Source organism: Oncorhynchus mykiss, unplaced genomic scaffold (assembly GCF_013265735.2).
Source record: "Oncorhynchus mykiss isolate Arlee unplaced genomic scaffold, USDA_OmykA_1.1 un_scaffold_358, whole genome shotgun sequence".
In the NCBI taxonomy this organism is placed as follows: Eukaryota; Metazoa; Chordata; class Actinopteri; order Salmoniformes; family Salmonidae; genus Oncorhynchus; species Oncorhynchus mykiss.
This window is the reverse complement of record NW_023493806.1, coordinates 24,952-49,771: the sequence shown is the minus strand read 5'-3', so window position 1 is coordinate 49,771 and position 24,820 is coordinate 24,952. Positions and strand designations below refer to the sequence as shown.

General features: G+C 39.3%; 27 non-coding genes across 27 annotated transcripts; all 27 read right to left on the bottom strand.

Moving 5' to 3' along the window:
• Positions 1–593: 593 nt before the first annotated feature.
• LOC118952937 lies at positions 594–809 on the bottom strand. Its single transcript, XR_005043867.1, has one exon. It is a non-coding gene; the product is annotated as a small nucleolar RNA U3 (small nucleolar RNA).
• A 787-nt stretch (positions 810–1,596) lies between these two features.
• On the bottom strand, positions 1,597–1,812 carry LOC118952936. The gene has a single exon (XR_005043866.1). It is a non-coding gene; the product is annotated as a small nucleolar RNA U3 (small nucleolar RNA).
• A 787-nt stretch (positions 1,813–2,599) lies between these two features.
• On the bottom strand, positions 2,600–2,818 carry LOC118952863. Its single transcript, XR_005043793.1, has one exon. It is a non-coding gene; the product is annotated as a small nucleolar RNA U3 (small nucleolar RNA).
• Positions 2,819–3,496: 678 nt separating this feature from the next.
• On the bottom strand, positions 3,497–3,712 carry LOC118952813. Its single transcript, XR_005043744.1, has one exon. It is a non-coding gene; the product is annotated as a small nucleolar RNA U3 (small nucleolar RNA).
• A 787-nt stretch (positions 3,713–4,499) lies between these two features.
• Positions 4,500–4,718, bottom strand: LOC118952862. The gene has a single exon (XR_005043792.1). It is a non-coding gene; the product is annotated as a small nucleolar RNA U3 (small nucleolar RNA).
• A 678-nt stretch (positions 4,719–5,396) lies between these two features.
• On the bottom strand, positions 5,397–5,615 carry LOC118952861. The gene has a single exon (XR_005043791.1). It is a non-coding gene; the product is annotated as a small nucleolar RNA U3 (small nucleolar RNA).
• A 678-nt stretch (positions 5,616–6,293) lies between these two features.
• Positions 6,294–6,512, bottom strand: LOC118952860. Its single transcript, XR_005043790.1, has one exon. It is a non-coding gene; the product is annotated as a small nucleolar RNA U3 (small nucleolar RNA).
• Positions 6,513–7,190: 678 nt separating this feature from the next.
• Positions 7,191–7,409, bottom strand: LOC118952859. Its single transcript, XR_005043789.1, has one exon. It is a non-coding gene; the product is annotated as a small nucleolar RNA U3 (small nucleolar RNA).
• A 678-nt stretch (positions 7,410–8,087) lies between these two features.
• LOC118952825 lies at positions 8,088–8,303 on the bottom strand. Its single transcript, XR_005043756.1, has one exon. It is a non-coding gene; the product is annotated as a small nucleolar RNA U3 (small nucleolar RNA).
• A 787-nt stretch (positions 8,304–9,090) lies between these two features.
• On the bottom strand, positions 9,091–9,309 carry LOC118952858. The gene has a single exon (XR_005043788.1). It is a non-coding gene; the product is annotated as a small nucleolar RNA U3 (small nucleolar RNA).
• A 678-nt stretch (positions 9,310–9,987) lies between these two features.
• LOC118952857 lies at positions 9,988–10,206 on the bottom strand. The gene has a single exon (XR_005043787.1). It is a non-coding gene; the product is annotated as a small nucleolar RNA U3 (small nucleolar RNA).
• A 678-nt stretch (positions 10,207–10,884) lies between these two features.
• Positions 10,885–11,103, bottom strand: LOC118952856. Its single transcript, XR_005043786.1, has one exon. It is a non-coding gene; the product is annotated as a small nucleolar RNA U3 (small nucleolar RNA).
• Positions 11,104–11,781: 678 nt separating this feature from the next.
• Positions 11,782–12,000, bottom strand: LOC118952855. Its single transcript, XR_005043785.1, has one exon. It is a non-coding gene; the product is annotated as a small nucleolar RNA U3 (small nucleolar RNA).
• A 678-nt stretch (positions 12,001–12,678) lies between these two features.
• LOC118952854 lies at positions 12,679–12,897 on the bottom strand. The gene has a single exon (XR_005043784.1). It is a non-coding gene; the product is annotated as a small nucleolar RNA U3 (small nucleolar RNA).
• Positions 12,898–13,575: 678 nt separating this feature from the next.
• LOC118952852 lies at positions 13,576–13,794 on the bottom strand. The gene has a single exon (XR_005043782.1). It is a non-coding gene; the product is annotated as a small nucleolar RNA U3 (small nucleolar RNA).
• A 678-nt stretch (positions 13,795–14,472) lies between these two features.
• On the bottom strand, positions 14,473–14,691 carry LOC118952851. The gene has a single exon (XR_005043781.1). It is a non-coding gene; the product is annotated as a small nucleolar RNA U3 (small nucleolar RNA).
• A 678-nt stretch (positions 14,692–15,369) lies between these two features.
• Positions 15,370–15,588, bottom strand: LOC118952850. Its single transcript, XR_005043780.1, has one exon. It is a non-coding gene; the product is annotated as a small nucleolar RNA U3 (small nucleolar RNA).
• A 678-nt stretch (positions 15,589–16,266) lies between these two features.
• LOC118952849 lies at positions 16,267–16,485 on the bottom strand. The gene has a single exon (XR_005043779.1). It is a non-coding gene; the product is annotated as a small nucleolar RNA U3 (small nucleolar RNA).
• Positions 16,486–17,163: 678 nt separating this feature from the next.
• On the bottom strand, positions 17,164–17,382 carry LOC118952848. Its single transcript, XR_005043778.1, has one exon. It is a non-coding gene; the product is annotated as a small nucleolar RNA U3 (small nucleolar RNA).
• Positions 17,383–18,060: 678 nt separating this feature from the next.
• LOC118952847 lies at positions 18,061–18,279 on the bottom strand. Its single transcript, XR_005043777.1, has one exon. It is a non-coding gene; the product is annotated as a small nucleolar RNA U3 (small nucleolar RNA).
• A 678-nt stretch (positions 18,280–18,957) lies between these two features.
• On the bottom strand, positions 18,958–19,176 carry LOC118952846. Its single transcript, XR_005043776.1, has one exon. It is a non-coding gene; the product is annotated as a small nucleolar RNA U3 (small nucleolar RNA).
• A 678-nt stretch (positions 19,177–19,854) lies between these two features.
• LOC118952845 lies at positions 19,855–20,073 on the bottom strand. The gene has a single exon (XR_005043775.1). It is a non-coding gene; the product is annotated as a small nucleolar RNA U3 (small nucleolar RNA).
• A 678-nt stretch (positions 20,074–20,751) lies between these two features.
• LOC118952935 lies at positions 20,752–20,967 on the bottom strand. The gene has a single exon (XR_005043865.1). It is a non-coding gene; the product is annotated as a small nucleolar RNA U3 (small nucleolar RNA).
• A 787-nt stretch (positions 20,968–21,754) lies between these two features.
• LOC118952844 lies at positions 21,755–21,973 on the bottom strand. The gene has a single exon (XR_005043774.1). It is a non-coding gene; the product is annotated as a small nucleolar RNA U3 (small nucleolar RNA).
• Positions 21,974–22,651: 678 nt separating this feature from the next.
• On the bottom strand, positions 22,652–22,870 carry LOC118952843. Its single transcript, XR_005043773.1, has one exon. It is a non-coding gene; the product is annotated as a small nucleolar RNA U3 (small nucleolar RNA).
• Positions 22,871–23,548: 678 nt separating this feature from the next.
• Positions 23,549–23,764, bottom strand: LOC118952875. The gene has a single exon (XR_005043805.1). It is a non-coding gene; the product is annotated as a small nucleolar RNA U3 (small nucleolar RNA).
• A 787-nt stretch (positions 23,765–24,551) lies between these two features.
• LOC118952931 lies at positions 24,552–24,767 on the bottom strand. Its single transcript, XR_005043861.1, has one exon. It is a non-coding gene; the product is annotated as a small nucleolar RNA U3 (small nucleolar RNA).
• Between the last annotated feature and the right edge of the window lie 53 nt (positions 24,768–24,820).

The following is a 24,820-nucleotide window of genomic DNA, read 5'->3' as shown; positions in this document are numbered from 1 at the left end:
GGACAGCCATCCATATTTCAAAGCCGGTTATTTGTGTTGAATTCTACCCCCTTTTAAACATTGTGTGTTTTAGCTATAGACGTATGGGTTGTACCATCAGATTCGTCTCTGTCTTCTGCATCCAGTGGTACCAAGAGTTAGTCTGTGTGATTAACGGGGGCTGAGATAGAGCTGTGTTTGTGAGACAAAGACGGATTCCGAAGGTGCCCAGGCCCGGGTCTTTTTTTTAAAGAAACATCTGTAGAGTCAGAAAGGTTTGAATTACAAACTACTAAAAGCTATCTATGAAAAGCTGAGACTCTATCGAACATGCACATGTAACATGTTTTGCTCTATGACGCTCACAAGCTACCAAAACGTTGTTAGAAAGTACAAGGTTCTTCTACGTATGAAGGTCAAAGGTTGTCCTGAAAGGAAAATTTTAAAACTCCTCATTTTGAAGCAAAATATAAGGGCTGGACATGGAGATCAACGAAAGCCAGAAAACGGAAAAGATTATTGCTGGGGTCTCAGGACTGATTCAAGAGGTTTTATTTTACTAACGATAAGGATTTGGGAGACATTTCAGTAGCTTTTATTGTACATGGTTATCATCCACTCAGAACATATTCCCTTCATCCACATTCATTGAAGAACAAGGAACAGTCATCAAAGGTGGAAGAAAAATGAGCAAGGTCATTTCTAGCCACCAGATTCATGCTCTGAATGGGAATATCTTGAATCGTCATCATGGATAGCGAGATCTACCACTTTATACACACATTTCTCAAGTAACGCACTATAGAAATGATCCCTGAAAGTATAGTCTTGGTGCGTAAGTTGTTGTGATCAAGGTGGAGCATCTTGAAAAGAGCATTTGCACCAGCGGTTTGTGTTGCATTCTCAGCATCAACAGTTGTTGCAATCAAATTATGTTAATTATGGAGAATTGCTAGGTTTCTCAATTGAGAAAAATGGTCAGCGATGCTGGTTGCCAACAGGTAAAATATGACCTAATGTTGATGGACAGCCATCCATATTTCAAAGCCGGTTATTTGTGTTGAATTCTACCCCCTTTTAAACATTGTGTGTTTTAGCTATAGACGTATGGGTTGTACCATCAGATTCGTCTCTGTCTTCTGCATCCAGTGGTAACAAGAGTTAGTCTGTGTGATTAACGGGGGCTGAGATAGAGCTGTGTTTGTGAGACAAAGACGGATTCCGAAGGTGCCCAGGCCCGGGTCTTTTTTTTAAAGAAACATCTGTAGAGTCAGAAAGGTTTGAATTACAAACTACTAAAAGCTATCTATGAAAAGCTGAGACTCTATCGAACATGCACATGTAACATGTTTTGCTCTATGACGCTCACAAGCTACCAAAACGTTGTTAGAAAGTACAAGGTTCTTCTACGTATGAAGGTCAAAGGTTGTCCTGAAAGGAAAATTTTAAAACTCCTCATTTTGAAGCAAAATATAAGGGCTGGACATGGAGATCAACGAAAGCCAGAAAACGGAAAAGATTATTGCTGGGGTCTCAGGACTGATTCAAGAGGTTTTATTTTACTAACGATAAGGATTTGGGAGACATTTCAGTAGCTTTTATTGTACATGGTTATCATCCACTCAGAACATATTCCCTTCATCCACATTCATTGAAGAACAAGGAACAGTCATCAAAGGTGGAAGAAAAATGAGCAAGGTCATTTCTAGCCACCAGATTCATGCTCTGAATGGGAATATCTTGAATCGTCATCATGGATAGCGAGATCTACCACTTTATACACACATTTCTCAAGTAACGCACTATAGAAATGATCCCTGAAAGTATAGTCTTGGTGCGTAAGTTGTTGTGATCAAGGTGGAGCATCTTGAAAAGAGCATTTGCACCAGCGGTTTGTGTTGCATTCTCAGCATCAACAGTTGTTGCAATCAAATTATGTTAATTATGGAGAATTGCTAGGTTTCTCAATTGAGAAAAATGGTCAGCGATGCTGGTTGCCAACAGGTAAAATATGACCTAATGTTGATGGACAGCCATCCATATTTCAAAGCCGGTTATTTGTGTTGAATTCTACCCCCTTTTAAACATTGTGTGTTTTAGCTATAGACGTATGGGTTGTACCATCAGATTCATCTCTGTCTTCTGCATCCAGTGGTACCAAGAGTTAGTCTGTGTGATTAACGGGGGCTGAGATAGAGCTGTGTTTGTGAGACAAAGACGGATTCCGAAGGTGCCCAGGCCCGGGTCTTTTTTTTACAGAAACATCTGTAGAGTCAGAAAGGTTTGAATTACAAACTACTAAAAGCTATCTATGAAAAGCTGAGACTCTATCGAACATGCACATGTAACATGATTTGCTCTATGACGCTCACAAGCTACCAAAAAGTTGTTAGAAAGTACAAGGTTCTTCTACGTATGAAGGTCAAAGGTTGTCCTGAAAGGAACATTTTAAAACTCCTCATTTTGAAGCAAAATATAAGGGCTGGACATGGAGATCAACGAAAGCCAGAAAACGGAAAAGATTATTGCTGGGGTCTCAGGACTGATTCAAGAGGTTTTATTTTACTAACGATAAGGATTTGGGAGACATTTCAGTAGCTTTTATTGTACATGGTTATCATCCACTCAGAACATATTCCCTTCATCCACGTTCATTGAAGAACAAGGAACAGTCATCAAAGGTGGAAGAAAAATGAGCAAGGTCATTTCTAGCCACCAGATTCATGCTCTGAATGGGAATATCTTGAATCGTCATCATGGATAGCGAGATCTACCACTTTAGACACACATTTCTCAAGTAACATTAGCATCAACAGTTGTTGCAATCAAATTATGTTAATTATGGAGAATTGCTAGGTTTCTCAATTGAGAAAAATGGTCAGCGATGCTGGTTGCCAACAGGTAAAATATGACCTAATGTTGATGGACAGCCATCCATATTTCAAAGCCGGTTATTTGTGTTGAATTCTACCCCCTTTAAAACATTGTGTGTTTTAGCTATAGACGTATGGGTTGTACCATCAGATTCGTCTCTGTCTTCTGCATCCAGTGGTAACAAGAGTTAGTCTGTGTGATTAACGGGGGCTGAGATAGAGCTGTGTTTGTGAGACAAAGACGGATTCCGAAGGTGCCCAGGCCCGGGTCTTTTTTTTAAAGAAACATCTGTAGAGTCAGAAAGGTTTGAATTACAAACTACTAAAAGCTATCTATGAAAAGCTGAGACTCTATCGAACATGCACATGTAACATGTTTTGCTCTATGACGCTCACAAGCTACCAAAACGTTGTTAGAAAGTACAAGGTTCTTCTACGTATGAAGGTCAAAGGTTGTCCTGAAAGGAAAATTTTAAAACTCCTCATTTTGAAGCAAAATATAAGGGCTGGACATGGAGATCAACGAAAGCCAGAAAACGGAAAAGATTATTGCTGGGGTCTCAGGACTGATTCAAGAGGTTTTATTTTACTAACGATAAGGATTTGGGAGACATTTCAGTAGCTTTTATTGTACATGGTTATCATCCAGTCAGAACATATTCCCTTCATCCACATTCATTGAAGAACAAGGAACAGTCATCAAAGGTGGAAGAAAAATGAGCAAGGTCATTTCTAGCCACCAGATTCATGCTCTGAATGGGAATATCTTGAATCGTCATCATGGATAGCGAGATCTACCACTTTATACACACATTTCTCAAGTAACGCACTATAGAAATGATCCCTGAAAGTATAGTCTTGGTGCGTAAGTTGTTGTGATCAAGGTGGAGCATCTTGAAAAGAGCATTTGCACCAGCGGTTTGTGTTGCATTCTCAGCATCAACAGTTGTTGCAATCAAATTATGTTAATTATGGAGAATTGCTAGGTTTCTCAATTGAGAAAAATGGTCAGCGATGCTGGTTGCCAACAGGTAAAATATGACCTAATGTTGATGGACAGCCATCCATATTTCAAAGCCGGTTATTTGTGTTGAATTCTACCCCCTTTTAAACATTGTGTGTTTTAGCTATAGACGTATGGGTTGTACCATCAGATTCATCTCTGTCTTCTGCATCCAGTGGTACCAAGAGTTAGTCTGTGTGATTAACGGGGGCTGAGATAGAGCTGTGTTTGTGAGACAAAGACGGATTCCGAAGGTGCCCAGGCCCGGGTCTTTTTTTTACAGAAACATCTGTAGAGTCAGAAAGGTTTGAATTACAAACTACTAAAAGCTATCTATGAAAAGCTGAGACTCTATCGAACATGCACATGTAACATGATTTGCTCTATGACGCTCACAAGCTACCAAAAAGTTGTTAGAAAGTACAAGGTTCTTCTACGTATGAAGGTCAAAGGTTGTCCTGAAAGGAACATTTTAAAACTCCTCATTTTGAAGCAAAATATAAGGGCTGGACATGGAGATCAACGAAAGCCAGAAAACGGAAAAGATTATTGCTGGGGTCTCAGGACTGATTCAAGAGGTTTTATTTTACTAACGATAAGGATTTGGGAGACATTTCAGTAGCTTTTATTGTACATGGTTATCATCCACTCAGAACATATTCCCTTCATCCACGTTCATTGAAGAACAAGGAACAGTCATCAAAGGTGGAAGAAAAATGAGCAAGGTCATTTCTAGCCACCAGATTCATGCTCTGAATGGGAATATCTTGAATCGTCATCATGGATAGCGAGATCTACCACTTTAGACACACATTTCTCAAGTAACATTAGCATCAACAGTTGTTGCAATCAAATTATGTTAATTATGGAGAATTGCTAGGTTTCTCAATTGAGAAAAATGGTCAGCGATGCTGGTTGCCAACAGGTAAAATATGACCTAATGTTGATGGACAGCCATCCATATTTCAAAGCCGGTTATTTGTGTTGAATTCTACCCCCTTTTAAACATTGTGTGTTTTAGCTATAGACGTATGGGTTGTACCATCAGATTCGTCTCTGTCTTCTGCATCCAGTGGTACCAAGAGTTAGTCTGTGTGATTAACGGGGGCTGAGATAGAGCTGTGTTTGTGAGACAAAGACGGATTCCGAAGGTGCCCAGGCCCGGGTCTTTTTTTTACAGAAACATCTGTAGAGTCAGAAAGGTTTGAATTACAAACTACTAAAAGCTATCTATGAAAAGCTGAGACTCTATCGAACATGCACATGTAACATGATTTGCTCTATGACGCTCACAAGCTACCAAAAAGTTGTTAGAAAGTACAAGGTTCTTCTACGTATGAAGGTCAAAGGTTGTCCTGAAAGGAACATTTTAAAACTCCTCATTTTGAAGCAAAATATAAGGGCTGGACATGGAGATCAACGAAAGCCAGAAAACGGAAAAGATTATTGCTGGGGTCTCAGGACTGATTCAAGAGGTTTTATTTTACTAACGATAAGGATTTGGGAGACATTTCAGTAGCTTTTATTGTACATGGTTATCATCCACTCAGAACATATTCCCTTCATCCACGTTCATTGAAGAACAAGGAACAGTCATCAAAGGTGGAAGAAAAATGAGCAAGGTCATTTCTAGCCACCAGATTCATGCTCTGAATGGGAATATCTTGAATCGTCATCATGGATAGCGAGATCTACCACTTTAGACACACATTTCTCAAGTAACATTAGCATCAACAGTTGTTGCAATCAAATTATGTTAATTATGGAGAATTGCTAGGTTTCTCAATTGAGAAAAATGGTCAGCGATGCTGGTTGCCAACAGGTAAAATATGACCTAATGTTGATGGACAGCCATCCATATTTCAAAGCCGGTTATTTGTGTTGAATTCTACCCCCTTTTAAACATTGTGTGTTTTAGCTATAGACGTATGGGTTGTACCATCAGATTCGTCTCTGTCTTCTGCATCCAGTGGTACCAAGAGTTAGTCTGTGTGATTAACGGGGGCTGAGATAGAGCTGTGTTTGTGAGACAAAGACGGATTCCGAAGGTGCCCAGGCCCGGGTCTTTTTTTTACAGAAACATCTGTAGAGTCAGAAAGGTTTGAATTACAAACTACTAAAAGCTATCTATGAAAAGCTGAGACTCTATCGAACATGCACATGTAACATGATTTGCTCTATGACGCTCACAAGCTACCAAAAAGTTGTTAGAAAGTACAAGGTTCTTCTACGTATGAAGGTCAAAGGTTGTCCTGAAAGGAACATTTTAAAACTCCTCATTTTGAAGCAAAATATAAGGGCTGGACATGGAGATCAACGAAAGCCAGAAAACGGAAAAGATTATTGCTGGGGTCTCAGGACTGATTCAAGAGGTTTTATTTTACTAACGATAAGGATTTGGGAGACATTTCAGTAGCTTTTATTGTACATGGTTATCATCCACTCAGAACATATTCCCTTCATCCACGTTCATTGAAGAACAAGGAACAGTCATCAAAGGTGGAAGAAAAATGAGCAAGGTCATTTCTAGCCACCAGATTCATGCTCTGAATGGGAATATCTTGAATCGTCATCATGGATAGCGAGATCTACCACTTTAGACACACATTTCTCAAGTAACATTAGCATCAACAGTTGTTGCAATCAAATTATGTTAATTATGGAGAATTGCTAGGTTTCTCAATTGAGAAAAATGGTCAGCGATGCTGGTTGCCAACAGGTAAAATATGACCTAATGTTGATGGACAGCCATCCATATTTCAAAGCCGGTTATTTGTGTTGAATTCTACCCCCTTTTAAACATTGTGTGTTTTAGCTATAGACGTATGGGTTGTACCATCAGATTCGTCTCTGTCTTCTGCATCCAGTGGTACCAAGAGTTAGTCTGTGTGATTAACGGGGGCTGAGATAGAGCTGTGTTTGTGAGACAAAGACGGATTCCGAAGGTGCCCAGGCCCGGGTCTTTTTTTTACAGAAACATCTGTAGAGTCAGAAAGGTTTGAATTACAAACTACTAAAAGCTATCTATGAAAAGCTGAGACTCTATCGAACATGCACATGTAACATGATTTGCTCTATGACGCTCACAAGCTACCAAAAAGTTGTTAGAAAGTACAAGGTTCTTCTACGTATGAAGGTCAAAGGTTGTCCTGAAAGGAACATTTTAAAACTCCTCATTTTGAAGCAAAATATAAGGGCTGGACATGGAGATCAACGAAAGCCAGAAAACGGAAAAGATTATTGCTGGGGTCTCAGGACTGATTCAAGAGGTTTTATTTTACTAACGATAAGGATTTGGGAGACATTTCAGTAGCTTTTATTGTACATGGTTATCATCCACTCAGAACATATTCCCTTCATCCACGTTCATTGAAGAACAAGGAACAGTCATCAAAGGTGGAAGAAAAATGAGCAAGGTCATTTCTAGCCACCAGATTCATGCTCTGAATGGGAATATCTTGAATCGTCATCATGGATAGCGAGATCTACCACTTTAGACACACATTTCTCAAGTAACATTAGCATCAACAGTTGTTGCAATCAAATTATGTTAATTATGGAGAATTGCTAGGTTTCTCAATTGAGAAAAATGGTCAGCGATGCTGGTTGCCAACAGGTAAAATATGACCTAATGTTGATGGACAGCCATCCATATTTCAAAGCCGGTTATTTGTGTTGAATTCTACCCCCTTTTAAACATTGTGTGTTTTAGCTATAGACGTATGGGTTGTACCATCAGATTCGTCTCTGTCTTCTGCATCCAGTGGTACCAAGAGTTAGTCTGTGTGATTAACGGGGGCTGAGATAGAGCTGTGTTTGTGAGACAAAGACGGATTCCGAAGGTGCCCAGGCCCGGGTCTTTTTTTTAAAGAAACATCTGTAGAGTCAGAAAGGTTTGAATTACAAACTACTAAAAGCTATCTATGAAAAGCTGAGACTCTATCGAACATGCACATGTAACATGTTTTGCTCTATGACGCTCACAAGCTACCAAAACGTTGTTAGAAAGTACAAGGTTCTTCTACGTATGAAGGTCAAAGGTTGTCCTGAAAGGAAAATTTTAAAACTCCTCATTTTGAAGCAAAATATAAGGGCTGGACATGGAGATCAACGAAAGCCAGAAAACGGAAAAGATTATTGCTGGGGTCTCAGGACTGATTCAAGAGGTTTTATTTTACTAACGATAAGGATTTGGGAGACATTTCAGTAGCTTTTATTGTACATGGTTATCATCCACTCAGAACATATTCCCTTCATCCACATTCATTGAAGAACAAGGAACAGTCATCAAAGGTGGAAGAAAAATGAGCAAGGTCATTTCGAGCCACCAGATTCATGCTCTGAATGGGAATATCTTGAATCGTCATCATGGATAGCGAGATCTACCACTTTATACACACATTTCTCAAGTAACGCACTATAGAAATTATCCCTGAAAGTATAGTCTTGGTGCGTAAGTTGTTGTGATCAAGGTGGAGCATCTTGAAAAGAGCATTTGCACCAGCGGTTTGTGTTGCATTCTCAGCATCAACAGTTGTTGCAATCAAATTATGTTAATTATGGAGAATTGCTAGGTTTCTCAATTGAGAAAAATGGTCAGCGATGCTGGTTGCCAACAGGTAAAATATGACCTAATGTTGATGGACAGCCATCCATATTTCAAAGCCGGTTATTTGTGTTGAATTCTACCCCCTTTTAAACATTGTGTGTTTTAGCTATAGACGTATGGGTTGTACCATCACATTCGTCTCTGTCTTCTGCATCCAGTGGTACCAAGAGTTAGTCTGTGTGATTAACGGGGGCTGAGATAGAGCTGTGTTTGTGAGACAAAGACGGATTCCGAAGGTGCCCAGGCCCGGGTCTTTTTTTTACAGAAACATCTGTAGAGTCAGAAAGGTTTGAATTACAAACTACTAAAAGCTATCTATGAAAAGCTGAGACTCTATCGAACATGCACATGTAACATGATTTGCTCTATGACGCTCACAAGCTACCAAAAAGTTGTTAGAAAGTACAAGGTTCTTCTACGTATGAAGGTCAAAGGTTGTCCTGAAAGGAACATTTTAAAACTCCTCATTTTGAAGCAAAATATAAGGGCTGGACATGGAGATCAACGAAAGCCAGAAAACGGAAAAGATTATTGCTGGGGTCTCAGGACTGATTCAAGAGGTTTTATTTTACTAACGATAAGGATTTGGGAGACATTTCAGTAGCTTTTATTGTACATGGTTATCATCCACTCAGAACATATTCCCTTCATCCACGTTCATTGAAGAACAAGGAACAGTCATCAAAGGTGGAAGAAAAATGAGCAAGGTCATTTCTAGCCACCAGATTCATGCTCTGAATGGGAATATCTTGAATCGTCATCATGGATAGCGAGATCTACCACTTTAGACACACATTTCTCAAGTAACATTAGCATCAACAGTTGTTGCAATCAAATTATGTTAATTATGGAGAATTGCTAGGTTTCTCAATTGAGAAAAATGGTCAGCGATGCTGGTTGCCAACAGGTAAAATATGACCTAATGTTGATGGACAGCCATCCATATTTCAAAGCCGGTTATTTGTGTTGAATTCTACCCCCTTTTAAACATTGTGTGTTTTAGCTATAGACGTATGGGTTGTACCATCAGATTCGTCTCTGTCTTCTGCATCCAGTGGTACCAAGAGTTAGTCTGTGTGATTAACGGGGGCTGAGATAGAGCTGTGTTTGTGAGACAAAGACGGATTCCGAAGGTGCCCAGGCCCGGGTCTTTTTTTTAAAGAAACATCTGTAGAGTCAGAAAGGTTTGAATTACAAACTACTAAAAGCTATCTATGAAAAGCTGAGACTCTATCGAACATGCACATGTAACATGATTTGCTCTATGACGCTCACAAGCTACCAAAAAGTTGTTAGAAAGTACAAGGTTCTTCTACGTATGAAGGTCAAAGGTTGTCCTGAAAGGAACATTTTAAAACTCCTCATTTTGAAGCAAAATATAAGGGCTGGACATGGAGATCAACGAAAGCCAGAAAACGGAAAAGATTATTGCTGGGGTCTCAGGACTGATTCAAGAGGTTTTATTTTACTAACGATAAGGATTTGGGAGACATTTCAGTAGCTTTTATTGTACATGGTTATCATCCACTCAGAACATATTCCCTTCATCCACGTTCATTGAAGAACAAGGAACAGTCATCAAAGGTGGAAGAAAAATGAGCAAGGTCATTTCTAGCCACCAGATTCATGCTCTGAATGGGAATATCTTGAATCGTCATCATGGATAGCGAGATCTACCACTTTAGACACACATTTCTCAAGTAACATTAGCATCAACAGTTGTTGCAATCAAATTATGTTAATTATGGAGAATTGCTAGGTTTCTCAATTGAGAAAAATGGTCAGCGATGCTGGTTGCCAACAGGTAAAATATGACCTAATGTTGATGGACAGCCATCCATATTTCAAAGCCGGTTATTTGTGTTGAATTCTACCCCCTTTTAAACATTGTGTGTTTTAGCTATAGACGTATGGGTTGTGCCATCAGATTCGTCTCTGTCTTCTGCATCCAGTGGTACCAAGAGTTAGTCTGTGTGATTAACGGGGGCTGAGATAGAGCTGTGTTTGTGAGACAAAGACGGATTCCGAAGGTGCCCAGGCCCGGGTCTTTTTTTTACAGAAACATCTGTAGAGTCAGAAAGGTTTGAATTACAAACTACTAAAAGCTATCTATGAAAATCTGAGACTCTATCGAACATGCACATGTAACATGATTTGCTCTATGACGCTCACAAGCTACCAAAAAGTTGTTAGAAAGTACAAGGTTCTTCTACGTATGAAGGTCAAAGGTTGTCATGAAAGGAACATTTTAAAACTCCTCATTTTGAAGCAAAATATAAGGGCTGGACATGGAGATCAACGAAAGCCAGAAAACGGAAAAGATTATTGCTGGGGTCTCAGGACTGATTCAAGAGGTTTTATTTTACTAACGATAAGGATTTGGGAGACATTTCAGTAGCTTTTATTGTACATGGTTATCATCCACTCAGAACATATTCCCTTCATCCACGTTCATTGAAGAACAAGGAACAGTCATCAAAGGTGGAAGAAAAATGAGCAAGGTCATTTCTAGCCACCAGATTCATGCTCTGAATGGGAATATCTTGAATCGTCATCATGGATAGCGAGATCTACCACTTTAGACACACATTTCTCAAGTAACATTAGCATCAACAGTTGTTGCAATCAAATTATGTTAATTATGGAGAATTGCTAGGTTTCTCAATTGAGAAAAATGGTCAGCGATGCTGGTTGCCAACAGGTAAAATATGACCTAATGTTGATGGACAGCCATCCATATTTCAAAGCCGGTTATTTGTGTTGAATTCTACCCCCTTTTAAACATTGTGTGTTTTAGCTATAGACGTATGGGTTGTACCATCAGATTCGTCTCTGTCTTCTGCATCCAGTGGTACCAAGAGTTAGTCTGTGTGATTAACGGGGGCTGAGATAGAGCTGTGTTTGTGAGACAAAGACGGATTCCGAAGGTGCCCAGGCCCGGGTCTTTTTTTTACAGAAACATCTGTAGAGTCAGAAAGGTTTGAATTACAAACTACTAAAAGCTATCTATGAAAAGCTGAGACTCTATCGAACATGCACATGTAACATGATTTGCTCTATGACGCTCACAAGCTACCAAAAAGTTGTTAGAAAGTACAAGGTTCTTCTACGTATGAAGGTCAAAGGTTGTCCTGAAAGGAACATTTTAAAACTCCTCATTTTGAAGCAAAATATAAGGGCTGGACATGGAGATCAACGAAAGCCAGAAAACGGAAAAGATTATTGCTGGGGTCTCAGGACTGATTCAAGAGGTTTTATTTTACTAACGATAAGGATTTGGGAGACATTTCAGTAGCTTTTATTGTACATGGTTATCATCCACTCAGAACATATTCCCTTCATCCACGTTCATTGAAGAACAAGGAACAGTCATCAAAGGTGGAAGAAAAATGAGCAAGGTCATTTCTAGCCACCAGATTCATGCTCTGAATGGGAATATCTTGAATCGTCATCATGGATAGCGAGATCTACCACTTTAGACACACATTTCTCAAGTAACATTAGCATCAACAGTTGTTGCAATCAAATTATGTTAATTATGGAGAATTGCTAGGTTTCTCAATTGAGAAAAATGGTCAGCGATGCTGGTTGCCAACAGGTAAAATATGACCTAATGTTGATGGACAGCCATCCATATTTCAAAGCCGGTTATTTGTGTTGAATTCTACCCCCTTTTAAACATTGTGTGTTTTAGCTATAGACGTATGGGTTGTACCATCAGATTCGTCTCTGTCTTCTGCATCCAGTGGTACCAAGAGTTAGTCTGTGTGATTAACGGGGGCTGAGATAGAGCTGTGTTTGTGAGACAAAGACGGATTCCGAAGGTGCCCAGGCCCGGGTCTTTTTTTTAAAGAAACATCTGTAGAGTCAGAAAGGTTTGAATTACAAACTACTAAAAGCTATCTATGAAAAGCTGAGACTCTATCGAACATGCACATGTAACATGATTTGCTCTATGACGCTCACAAGCTACCAAAAAGTTGTTAGAAAGTACAAGGTTCTTCTACGTATGAAGGTCAAAGGTTGTCCTGAAAGGAACATTTTAAAACTCCTCATTTTGAAGCAAAATATAAGGGCTGGACATGGAGATCAACGAAAGCCAGAAAACGGAAAAGATTATTGCTGGGGTCTCAGGACTGATTCAAGAGGTTTTATTTTACTAACGATAAGGATTTGGGAGACATTTCAGTAGCTTTTATTGTACATGGTTATCATCCACTCAGAACATATTCCCTTCATCCACGTTCATTGAAGAACAAGGAACAGTCATCAAAGGTGGAAGAAAAATGAGCAAGGTCATTTCTAGCCACCAGATTCATGCTCTGAATGGGAATATCTTGAATCGTCATCATGGATAGCGAGATCTACCACTTTAGACACACATTTCTCAAGTAACATTAGCATCAACAGTTGTTGCAATCAAATTATGTTAATTATGGAGAATTGCTAGGTTTCTCAATTGAGAAAAATGGTCAGCGATGCTGGTTGCCAACAGGTAAAATATGACCTAATGTTGATGGACAGCCATCCATATTTCAAAGCCGGTTATTTGTGTTGAATTCTACCCCCTTTTAAACATTGTGTGTTTTAGCTATAGACGTATGGGTTGTACCATCAGATTCGTCTCTGTCTTCTGCATCCAGTGGTACCAAGAGTTAGTCTGTGTGATTAACGGGGGCTGAGATAGAGCTGTGTTTGTGAGACAAAGACGGATTCCGAAGGTGCCCAGGCCCGGGTCTTTTTTTTAAAGAAACATCTGTAGAGTCAGAAAGGTTTGAATTACAAACTACTAAAAGCTATCTATGAAAAGCTGAGACTCTATCGAACATGCACATGTAACATGATTTGCTCTATGACGCTCACAAGCTACCAAAAAGTTGTTAGAAAGTACAAGGTTCTTCTACGTATGAAGGTCAAAGGTTGTCCTGAAAGGAACATTTTAAAACTCCTCATTTTGAAGCAAAATATAAGGGCTGGACATGGAGATCAACGAAAGCCAGAAAACGGAAAAGATTATTGCTGGGGTCTCAGGACTGATTCAAGAGGTTTTATTTTACTAACGATAAGGATTTGGGAGACATTTCAGTAGCTTTTATTGTACATGGTTATCATCCACTCAGAACATATTCCCTTCATCCACGTTCATTGAAGAACAAGGAACAGTCATCAAAGGTGGAAGAAAAATGAGCAAGGTCATTTCTAGCCACCAGATTCATGCTCTGAATGGGAATATCTTGAATCGTCATCATGGATAGCGAGATCTACCACTTTAGACACACATTTCTCAAGTAACATTAGCATCAACAGTTGTTGCAATCAAATTATGTTAATTATGGAGAATTGCTAGGTTTCTCAATTGAGAAAAATGGTCAGCGATGCTGGTTGCCAACAGGTAAAATATGACCTAATGTTGATGGACAGCCATCCATATTTCAAAGCCGGTTATTTGTGTTGAATTCTACCCCCTTTTAAACATTGTGTGTTTTAGCTATAGACGTATGGGTTGTGCCATCAGATTCGTCTCTGTCTTCTGCATCCAGTGGTACCAAGAGTTAGTCTGTGTGATTAACGGGGGCTGAGATAGAGCTGTGTTTGTGAGACAAAGACGGATTCCGAAGGTGCCCAGGCCCGGGTCTTTTTTTTACAGAAACATCTGTAGAGTCAGAAAGGTTTGAATTACAAACTACTAAAAGCTATCTATGAAAATCTGAGACTCTATCGAACATGCACATGTAACATGATTTGCTCTATGACGCTCACAAGCTACCAAAAAGTTGTTAGAAAGTACAAGGTTCTTCTACGTATGAAGGTCAAAGGTTGTCATGAAAGGAACATTTTAAAACTCCTCATTTTGAAGCAAAATATAAGGGCTGGACATGGAGATCAACGAAAGCCAGAAAACGGAAAAGATTATTGCTGGGGTCTCAGGACTGATTCAAGAGGTTTTATTTTACTAACGATAAGGATTTGGGAGACATTTCAGTAGCTTTTATTGTACATGGTTATCATCCACTCAGAACATATTCCCTTCATCCACGTTCATTGAAGAACAAGGAACAGTCATCAAAGGTGGAAGAAAAATGAGCAAGGTCATTTCTAGCCACCAGATTCATGCTCTGAATGGGAATATCTTGAATCGTCATCATGGATAGCGAGATCTACCACTTTAGACACACATTTCTCAAGTAACATTAGCATCAACAGTTGTTGCAATCAAATTATGTTAATTATGGAGAATTGCTAGGTTTCTCAATTGAGAAAAATGGTCAGCGATGCTGGTTGCCAACAGGTAAAATATGACCTAATGTTGATGGACAGCCATCCATATTTCAAAGCCGGTTATTTGTGTTGAATTCTACCCCCTTTTAAACATTGTGTGTTTTAGCTATAGACGTATGGGTTGTACCATCAGATTCGTCTCTGTCTTCTGCATCCAGTGGTACCAAGAGTTAGTCTGTGTGATTAACGGGGGCTGAGATAGAGCTGTGTTTGTGAGACAAAGACGGATTCCGAAGGTGCCCAGGCCCGGGTCTTTTTTTTAAAGAAACATCTGTAGAGTCAGAAAGGTTTGAATTACAAACTACTAAAAGCTATCTATGAAAAGCTGAGACTCTATCGAACATGCACATGTAACATGATTTGCTCTATGACGCTCACAAGCTACCAAAAAGTTGTTAGAAAGTACAAGGTTCTTCTACGTATGAAGGTCAAAGGTTGTCATGAAAGGAACATTTTAAAACTCCTCATTTTGAAGCAAAATATAAGGGCTGGACATGGAGATCAACGAAAGCCAGAAAACGGAAAAGATTATTGCTGGGGTCTCAGGACTGATTCAAGAGGTTTTATTTTACTAACGATAAGGATTTGGGAGACATTTCAGTAGCTTTTATTGTACATGGTTATCATCCACTCAGAACATATTCCCTTCATCCACGTTCATTGAAGAACAAGGAACAGTCATCAAAGGTGGAAGAAAAATGAGCAAGGTCATTTCTAGCCACCAGATTCATGCTCTGAATGGGAATATCTTGAATCGTCATCATGGATAGCGAGATCTACCACTTTAGACACACATTTCTCAAGTAACATTAGCATCAACAGTTGTTGCAATCAAATTATGTTAATTATGGAGAATTGCTAGGTTTCTCAATTGAGAAAAATGGTCAGCGATGCTGGTTGCCAACAGGTAAAATATGACCTAATGTTGATGGACAGCCATCCATATTTCAAAGCCGGTTATTTGTGTTGAATTCTACCCCCTTTTAAACATTGTGTGTTTTAGCTATAGACGTATGGGTTGTACCATCAGATTCGTCTCTGTCTTCTGCATCCAGTGGTACCAAGAGTTAGTCTGTGTGATTAACGGGGGCTGAGATAGAGCTGTGTTTGTGAGACAAAGACGGATTCCGAAGGTGCCCAGGCCCGGGTCTTTTTTTTAAAGAAACATCTGTAGAGTCAGAAAGGTTTGAATTACAAACTACTAAAAGCTATCTATGAAAAGCTGAGACTCTATCGAACATGCACATGTAACATGATTTGCTCTATGACGCTCACAAGCTACCAAAAAGTTGTTAGAAAGTACAAGGTTCTTCTACGTATGAAGGTCAAAGGTTGTCATGAAAGGAACATTTTAAAACTCCTCATTTTGAAGCAAAATATAAGGGCTGGACATGGAGATCAACGAAAGCCAGAAAACGGAAAAGATTATTGCTGGGGTCTCAGGACTGATTCAAGAGGTTTTATTTTACTAACGATAAGGATTTGGGAGACATTTCAGTAGCTTTTATTGTACATGGTTATCATCCACTCAGAACATATTCCCTTCATCCACGTTCATTGAAGAACAAGGAACAGTCATCAAAGGTGGAAGAAAAATGAGCAAGGTCATTTCTAGCCACCAGATTCATGCTCTGAATGGGAATATCTTGAATCGTCATCATGGATAGCGAGATCTACCACTTTAGACACACATTTCTCAAGTAACATTAGCATCAACAGTTGTTGCAATCAAATTATGTTAATTATGGAGAATTGCTAGGTTTCTCAATTGAGAAAAATGGTCAGCGATGCTGGTTGCCAACAGGTAAAATATGACCTAATGTTGATGGACAGCCATCCATATTTCAAAGCCGGTTATTTGTGTTGAATTCTACCCCCTTTTAAACATTGTGTGTTTTAGCTATAGACGTATGGGTTGTGCCATCAGATTCGTCTCTGTCTTCTGCATCCAGTGGTACCAAGAGTTAGTCTGTGTGATTAACGGGGGCTGAGATAGAGCTGTGTTTGTGAGACAAAGACGGATTCCGAAGGTGCCCAGGCCCGGGTCTTTTTTTTAAAGAAACATCTGTAGAGTCAGAAAGGTTTGAATTACAAACTACTAAAAGCTATCTATGAAAAGCTGAGACTCTATCGAACATGCACATGTAACATGATTTGCTCTATGACGCTCACAAGCTACCAAAAAGTTGTTAGAAAGTACAAGGTTCTTCTACGTATGAAGGTCAAAGGTTGTCATGAAAGGAACATTTTAAAACTCCTCATTTTGAAGCAAAATATAAGGGCTGGACATGGAGATCAACGAAAGCCAGAAAACGGAAAAGATTATTGCTGGGGTCTCAGGACTGATTCAAGAGGTTTTATTTTACTAACGATAAGGATTTGGGAGACATTTCAGTAGCTTTTATTGTACATGGTTATCATCCACTCAGAACATATTCCCTTCATCCACGTTCATTGAAGAACAAGGAACAGTCATCAAAGGTGGAAGAAAAATGAGCAAGGTCATTTCTAGCCACCAGATTCATGCTCTGAATGGGAATATCTTGAATCGTCATCATGGATAGCGAGATCTACCACTTTAGACACACATTTCTCAAGTAACATTAGCATCAACAGTTGTTGCAATCAAATTATGTTAATTATGGAGAATTGCTAGGTTTCTCAATTGAGAAAAATGGTCAGCGATGCTGGTTGCCAACAGGTAAAATATGACCTAATGTTGATGGACAGCCATCCATATTTCAAAGCCGGTTATTTGTGTTGAATTCTACCCCCTTTTAAACATTGTGTGTTTTAGCTATAGACGTATGGGTTGTACCATCAGATTCGTCTCTGTCTTCTGCATCCAGTGGTACCAAGAGTTAGTCTGTGTGATTAACGGGGGCTGAGATAGAGCTGTGTTTGTGAGACAAAGACGGATTCCGAAGGTGCCCAGGCCCGGGTCTTTTTTTTAAAGAAACATCTGTAGAGACAGAAAGGTTTGAATTACAAACTACTAAAAGCTATCTATGAAAAGCTGAGACTCTATCGAACATGCACATGTAACATGATTTGCTCTATGACGCTCACAAGCTACCAAAAAGTTGTTAGAAAGTACAAGGTTCTTCTACGTATGAAGGTCAAAGGTTGTCCTGAAAGGAACATTTTAAAACTCCTCATTTTGAAGCAAAATATAAGGGCTGGACATGGAGATCAACGAAAGCCAGAAAACGGAAAAGATTATTGCTGGGGTCTCAGGACTGATTCAAGAGGTTTTATTTTACTAACGATAAGGATTTGGGAGACATTTCAGTAGCTTTTATTGTACATGGTTATCATCCACTCAGAACATATTCCCTTCATCCACGTTCATTGAAGAACAAGGAACAGTCATCAAAGGTGGAAGAAAAATGAGCAAGGTCATTTCTAGCCACCAGATTCATGCTCTGAATGGGAATATCTTGAATCGTCATCATGGATAGCGAGATCTACCACTTTAGACACACATTTCTCAAGTAACATTAGCATCAACAGTTGTTGCAATCAAATTATGTTAATTATGGAGAATTGCTAGGTTTCTCAATTGAGAAAAATGGTCAGCGATGCTGGTTGCCAACAGGTAAAATATGACCTAATGTTGATGGACAGCCATCCATATTTCAAAGCCGGTTATTTGTGTTGAATTCTACCCCCTTTTAAACATTGTGTGTTTTAGCTATAGACGTATGGGTTGTGCCATCAGATTCGTCTCTGTCTTCTGCATCCAGTGGTACCAAGAGTTAGTCTGTGTGATTAACGGGGGCTGAGATAGAGCTGTGTTTGTGAGACAAAGACGGATTCCGAAGGTGCCCAGGCCCGGGTCTTTTTTTTACAGAAACATCTGTAGAGTCAGAAAGGTTTGAATTACAAACTACTAAAAGCTATCTATGAAAATCTGAGACTCTATCGAACATGCACATGTAACATGATTTGCTCTATGACGCTCACAAGCTACCAAAAAGTTGTTAGAAAGTACAAGGTTCTTCTACGTATGAAGGTCAAAGGTTGTCATGAAAGGAACATTTTAAAACTCCTCATTTTGAAGCAAAATATAAGGGCTGGACATGGAGATCAACGAAAGCCAGAAAACGGAAAAGATTATTGCTGGGGTCTCAGGACTGATTCAAGAGGTTTTATTTTACTAACGATAAGGATTTGGGAGACATTTCAGTAGCTTTTATTGTACATGGTTATCATCCACTCAGAACATATTCCCTTCATCCACGTTCATTGAAGAACAAGGAACAGTCATCAAAGGTGGAAGAAAAATGAGCAAGGTCATTTCTAGCCACCAGATTCATGCTCTGAATGGGAATATCTTGAATCGTCATCATGGATAGCGAGATCTACCACTTTAGACACACATTTCTCAAGTAACATTAGCATCAACAGTTGTTGCAATCAAATTATGTTAATTATGGAGAATTGCTAGGTTTCTCAATTGAGAAAAATGGTCAGCGATGCTGGTTGCCAACAGGTAAAATATGACCTAATGTTGATGGACAGCCATCCATATTTCAAAGCCGGTTATTTGTGTTGAATTCTACCCCCTTTTAAACATTGTGTGTTTTAGCTATAGACGTATGGGTTGTGCCATCAGATTCGTCTCTGTCTTCTGCATCCAGTGGTACCAAGAGTTAGTCTGTGTGATTAACGGGGGCTGAGATAGAGCTGTGTTTGTGAGACAAAGACGGATTCCGAAGGTGCCCAGGCCCGGGTCTTTTTTTTACAGAAACATCTGTAGAGTCAGAAAGGTTTGAATTACAAACTACTAAAAGCTATCTATGAAAATCTGAGACTCTATCGAACATGCACATGTAACATGATTTGCTCTATGACGCTCACAAGCTACCAAAAAGTTGTTAGAAAGTACAAGGTTCTTCTACGTATGAAGGTCAAAGGTTGTCATGAAAGGAACATTTTAAAACTCCTCATTTTGAAGCAAAATATAAGGGCTGGACATGGAGATCAACGAAAGCCAGAAAACGGAAAAGATTATTGCTGGGGTCTCAGGACTGATTCAAGAGGTTTTATTTTACTAACGATAAGGATTTGGGAGACATTTCAGTAGCTTTTATTGTACATGGTTATCATCCACTCAGAACATATTCCCTTCATCCACGTTCATTGAAGAACAAGGAACAGTCATCAAAGGTGGAAGAAAAATGAGCAAGGTCATTTCTAGCCACCAGATTCATGCTCTGAATGGGAATATCTTGAATCGTCATCATGGATAGCGAGATCTACCACTTTAGACACACATTTCTCAAGTAACATTAGCATCAACAGTTGTTGCAATCAAATTATGTTAATTATGGAGAATTGCTAGGTTTCTCAATTGAGAAAAATGGTCAGCGATGCTGGTTGCCAACAGGTAAAATATGACCTAATGTTGATGGACAGCCATCCATATTTCAAAGCCGGTTATTTGTGTTGAATTCTACCCCCTTTTAAACATTGTGTGTTTTAGCTATAGACGTATGGGTTGTACCATCAGATTCGTCTCTGTCTTCTGCATCCAGTGGTACCAAGAGTTAGTCTGTGTGATTAACGGGGGCTGAGATAGAGCTGTGTTTGTGAGACAAAGACGGATTCCGAAGGTGCCCAGGCCCGGGTCTTTTTTTTAAAGAAACATCTGTAGAGTCAGAAAGGTTTGAATTACAAACTACTAAAAGCTATCTATGAAAAGCTGAGACTCTATCGAACATGCACATGTAACATGTTTTGCTCTATGACGCTCACAAGCTACCAAAACGTTGTTAGAAAGTACAAGGTTCTTCTACGTATGAAGGTCAAAGGTTGTCCTGAAAGGAAAATTTTAAAACTCCTCATTTTGAAGCAAAATATAAGGGCTGGACATGGAGATCAACGAAAGCCAGAAAACGGAAAAGATTATTGCTGGGGTCTCAGGACTGATTCAAGAGGTTTTATTTTACTAACGATAAGGATTTGGGAGACATTTCAGTAGCTTTTATTGTACATGGTTATCATCCACTCAGAACATATTCCCTTCATCCACATTCATTGAAGAACAAGGAACAGTCATCAAAGGTGGAAGAAAAATGAGCAAGGTCATTTCTAGCCACCAGATTCATGCTCTGAATGGGAATATCTTGAATCGTCATCATGGATAGCGAGATCTACCACTTTATACACACATTTCTCAAGTAACGCACTATAGAAATGATCCCTGAAAGTATAGTCTTGGTGCGTAAGTTGTTGTGATCAAGGTGGAGCATCTTGAAAAGAGCATTTGCACCAGCGGTTTGTGTTGCATTCTCAGCATCAACAGTTGTTGCAATCAAATTATGTTAATTATGGAGAATTGCTAGGTTTCTCAATTGAGAAAAATGGTCAGCGATGCTGGTTGCCAACAGGTAAAATATGACCTAATGTTGATGGACAGCCATCCATATTTCAAAGCCGGTTATTTGTGTTGAATTCTACCCCCTTTTAAACATTGTGTGTTTTAGCTATAGACGTATGGGTTGTACCATCAGATTCGTCTCTGTCTTCTAGATCCAGTGGTACCAAGAGTTAGTCTGTGTGATTAACGGGGGCTGAGATAGAGCTGTGTTTGTGAGACAAAGACGGATTCCGAAGGTGCCCAGGCCCGGGTCTTTTTTTTAAAGAAACATCTGTAGAGTCAGAAAGGTTTGAATTACAAATTACTAAAAGCTATCTATGAAAAGCTGAGACTCTATCGAACATGCACATGTAACATGTTTTGCTCTATGACGCTCACATGCTACCAAAAAGTTGTTAGAAAGTACAAGGTTCTTCTACGTATGAAGGTCAAAGGTTGTCCTGAAAGGAAAATTTTAAAACTCCTCATTTTGAAGCAAAATATAAGGGCTGGACATGGAGATCAACGAAAGCCAGAAAACTGAAAAGATTATTGCTGGGGTCTCAGGACTGATTCAAGAGGTTTTATTTTACTAACGATAAGGATTTGGGAGACATTTCAGTACCTTTTATTGTACATGGTTATCATCCACTCAGAACATATTCCCTTCATCCACGTTCATTGAAGAACAAGGAACAGTCATCAAAGGTGGAAGAAAAATGAGCAAGGTCATTTCTAGCCACCAGATTCATGCTCTGAATGGGAATATCTTGAATCGTCATCATGGATAGCGAGATCTACCACTTTAGACACACATTTCTCAAGTAACATTAGCATCAACAGTTGTTGCAATCAAATTATGTTAATTATGGAGAATTGCTAGGTTTCTCAATTGAGAAAAATGGTCAGCGATGCTGGTTGCCAACAGGTAAAATATGACCTAATGTTGATGGACAGCCATCCATATTTCAAAGCCGGTTATTTGTGTTGAATTCTACCCCCTTTTAAACATTGTGTGTTTTAGCTATAGACGTATGGGTTGTACCATCAGATTCGTCTCTGTCTTCTGCATCCAGTGTTACCAAGAGTTAGTCTGTGTGATTAACGGGGGCTGAGATAGAGCTGTGTTTGTGAGACAAAGACGGATTCCGAAGGTGCCCAGGCCCGGGTCTTTTTTTTAAAGAAATATCTGTAGAGTCAGAAAGGTTTGAATTACAAATTACTAAAAGCTATCTATGAAAAGCTGAGACTCTATCGAACATGCACATGTAACATGTTTTGCTCTATGACGCTCACATGCTACCAAAAAGTTGTTAGAAAGTACAAGGTTCTTCTACGTATGAAGGTCAAAGGTTGTCCTGAAAGGAAAATTTTAAAACTCCTCATTTTGAAGCAAAATATAAGGGCTGGACATGGAGATCAACGAAAGCCAGAAAACTGAAAAGATTATTGCTGGGGTCTCAGGACTGATTCAAGAGGTTTTATTTTACTAACGATAAGGATTTGGGAGACATTTCAGTAGCTTTTATTGTACATGGTTATCATCCACTCAGAACATATTCCCTTCATCCACGTTCATTGAAGAACAAGGAACAGTCATCAAAGGTGGAAGAAAAATGAGCAAGGTCATTTCTAGCCACCAGATTCATGCTCTGAATGGGAATATCTTGAATCGTCATCATGGATAGCGAGATCTACCACTTTAGACACACATTTCTCAAGTAACATTAGCATCAACAGTTGTTGCAATCAAATTATGTTAATTATGGAGAATTGCTAGGTTTCTCAATTGAGAAAAATGGTCAGCGATGCTGGTTGCCAACAGGTAAAATATGACCTAATGTTGATGGACAGCCATCCATATTTCAAAGCCGGTTATTTGTGTTGAATTCTACCCCCTTTTAAACATTGTGTGTTTTAGCTATAGACGTATGGGTTGTACCATCAGATTCGTCTCTGTCTTCTGCATCCAGTGTTACCAAGAGTTAGTCTGTGTGATTAACGGGGGCTGAGATAGAGCTGTGTTTGTGAGACAAAGACGGATTCCGAAGGTGCCCAGGCCCGGGTCTTTTTTTTAAAGAAACATCTGTAGAGTCAGAAAGGTTTGAATTACAAATTACTAAAAGCTATCTATGAAAAGCTGAGACTCTATCGAACATGCACATGTAACATGTTTTGCTCTATGACGCTCACAAGCTACCAAAAAGTTGTTAGAAAGTACAAGGTTCTTCTACGTATGAAGGTCAAAGGTTGTCCTGAAAGGAAAATTTTAAAACTCCTCATTTTGAAGCAAAATATAAGGGCTGGACATGGAGATCAACGAAAGCCAGAAAACTGAAAAGATTATTGCTGGGGTCTCAGGACTGATTCAAGAGGTTTTATTTTACTAACGATAAGGATTTGGGAGACATTTCAGTAGCTTTTATTGTACATGGTTATCATCCACTCAGAACATATTCCCTTCATCCAAGTTCATTGAAGAACAAGGAACAGTCATCAAAGGTGGAAGAAAAATGAGCAATGTCATTTCTAACCACCAGATTCATGCTCTGAACGGGAATATCTTGAATCGTCATCATGGATAGCGAGATCTACCACTTTAGACACACATTTCTCAAGTAACGCACTATAGAAATGATCCCTGAAAGTATAGTCTTGGTGCATAAGTTGTTGTGATCAAGGTGGAGCATCTTGAAAAGAGCATTTGCACCAGCGGTTTGTGTTGCATTCTCAGCATCAACAGTTGTTGCAATCAAATTATGTTAATTATGGAGAATTGCTAGGTTTCTCAATTGAGAAAAATGGTCAGCGATGCTGGTTGCCAACAGGTAAAATATGACCTAATGTTGATGGACAGCCATCCATATTTCAAAGCCGGTTATTTGTGTTGAATTCTACCCCCTTTTAAACATTGTGTGTTTTAGCTATAGACGTATGGGTTGTACCATCAGATTCGTCTCTGTCTTCTGCATCCAGTGGTACCAAGAGTTAGTCTGTGTGATTAACGGGGGCTGAGATAGAGCTGTGTTTGTGAGACAAAGACGGATTCCGAAGGTGCCCAGGCCCGGGTCTTTTTTTTAAAGAAACATCTGTAGAGTCAGAAAGGTTTGAATTACAAACTACTAAAAGCTATCTATGAAAAGCTGAGACTCTATCGAACATGCACATGTAACATGTTTTGCTCTATGACGCTCACAAGCTACCAAAAAGTTGTTAGAAATTACAAGGTTCTTCTACGTATGAAGGTCAAAGGTTGTCCTGAAAGGAACATTTTAAAACTCCTCATTTTGAAGCAAAATATAAGGGCTGGACATGGAGATCAACGAAAGCCAGAAAACTGAAAAGATTATTGCTGGGGTCTCAGGACTGATTCAAGAGGTTTTATTTTACTAACGATAAGGATTTGGGAGACATTTCAGTAGCTTTTATTGTACATGGTTATCATCCACTCAGAACATATTCCCTTCATCCAAGTTCATTGAAGAACAAGGAACAGTCATCAAAGGTGGAAGAAAAATGAGCAATGTCATTTCTAACCACCAGATTCATGCTCTGAACGGGAATATCTTGAATCGTCATCATGGATAGCGAGATCTACCACTTTATACACACATTTCTCAAGTAACGCACTATAGAAATGATCCCTGAAAGTATAGTCTTGGTGCATAAGTTGTTGTGATCAAGGTGGAGCATCTTGAAAAGAGCATTTGCAC